Below are 1,777 nucleotides of genomic sequence, written 5' to 3'. Positions count from 1 at the left end.
TTTTTTGCTGAATGATGAGGGCTGCGTTACAGGCATGCCTCTTTCCTGAGATGATAGTGTTAGTCTGAGATCCTGGGTGCTCTCGGAGTCTGAAGCTCTTGTAACACTCTGATCTCAACTAAACATTTTGTCTTTGTTTTATCGGCAACTAGTGAAACGAAGCAGGTTGTCCCACACGTATAAAATACAGAGCAGCTATTGAGTTTTCTTTACGGAGTATGATCTTTTTTGGCTTGGAAGCCCCTCTGGTTAGGACAAAAAACCTCAGTCGAGACAAGCGGGAAGGAAAATAAGCTGAAAGCTGGGATGATATAAATAAAACAAGCTCTCTATCCCCATACGCACCTTTGTATTTTCAAGAACTCTTCTATTTATTAAGGAAAATGTCACATTGTGATGTATTAAGCCAGTACTTCAATTACGGGTTAACTTGGGTAACATGTTACATGCTGTAGTTAACATTTATATATTTTTTTTTCTCTGAGTATTTCTGTCCCTGAAATAACCTTTTATTTGGCTTTTCTAGATAGCTTTATTTGATTTCGAGTGGCAAAATTTTTTTTTTTTATGGCTTTTCTATTGCTGTATGATACGGAACTCTTTGGGCATCAATATTTGTGTTTCCAGTACCTCAGTTATTTGGATTTTACTGCCTGTATACGTTTTGTGAAATGGTCATGTTTTTGGGTAGGTGACCCGTGGACTCTAGTATGTAAATGTTACTTGAATCTGTGCTTCATTATAGTATGTGGCATGTATGTTCAGACCTTGGATGCTTTATTCCTACTTAGCAGGATACCGGCCTCATGTTCCCAGGAGGGCGGCTTATCCGTTCATTGTTGGGAGACAAGGAGGCCATGGATTTGCTCTTGATTCTATTTTGGTAATGGAAGATAAAAAGGAGAGAGGGTTTTTTACATCCTGAAGATGGGGCTGAGTCAAGAAGGACCTATTTTTCTTCCCTCTCCCTTATTTTTTAAGTCCCCTGTAGGAGGAAAGATTGGTGACATGCATGGTGGGAATCTATGGCCTCTGGTGCTTTGTCCTGTATTTGGTTTCATGTTTTTGTCCTAATCTCTTCAATCAATAAACTTGTGCGTATTTAACTAAACCCCTGGGGTCTGGAAAATGATGATTTTCTGCTATTTGGGGTTTGAGACCACCTCACAACAGCCAGGAACTCATCTGTTCTCTTAGGTTGCCACTTTTTTATGAGGGAACCACTATTATTATTTATACAAAGCAAAACTACCTTTCTGTCGTGTTTGGGCATATGCTGGCCAAATTAGATGTAATATCTCACTGAATTCACACTTTCAGAGGTGTGAATTATGTTCCTATTACAGATTAGGAAATCAGCCCAGAAAGTTGTATAACTTGCCTGATGTGAAACCACCTTTAGGTGAGTGAAGAATGAACCCCAGGTCCATTGAATCCCAAGCTGGTTACTCTTTCTAAGATTTTAAAGCCCAGAGTTTCTCAGGGCAAGTGTAATAATAGCTCTGGAGTAGAAAGGCTTACCTGGGACTCAATGCAGTATCCCACATGATTCCCCAGAGAAAGCATGTGCTGCAAACCTGACTGGAAATCTCCAAGGTGGAGACCACCCAGCTCCCAGAAACAAATGTCCGCCCAGCATCCCTTCTCTCAGTCAGAGATCCAGGGAGTATCAGAGCTAGGTGGGCTCTGTCAGCAATCCCATCTACCGTACACCTCGTTTAAGAGACGTACCTCCAGCCCAGAGAGGGTCAATTCAATCCTGAAACGTTCAGTATGT

This window comes from Neophocaena asiaeorientalis, unplaced genomic scaffold (assembly GCF_003031525.2).
Source record: "Neophocaena asiaeorientalis asiaeorientalis breed wild unplaced genomic scaffold, Neophocaena_asiaeorientalis_V1.1 scaffold396, whole genome shotgun sequence".
In the NCBI taxonomy this organism is placed as follows: Eukaryota; Metazoa; Chordata; class Mammalia; order Artiodactyla; family Phocoenidae; genus Neophocaena; species Neophocaena asiaeorientalis.
The sequence above is the reverse complement of the archived record's forward strand: the minus strand, read 5'-3'. Positions refer to the sequence as shown.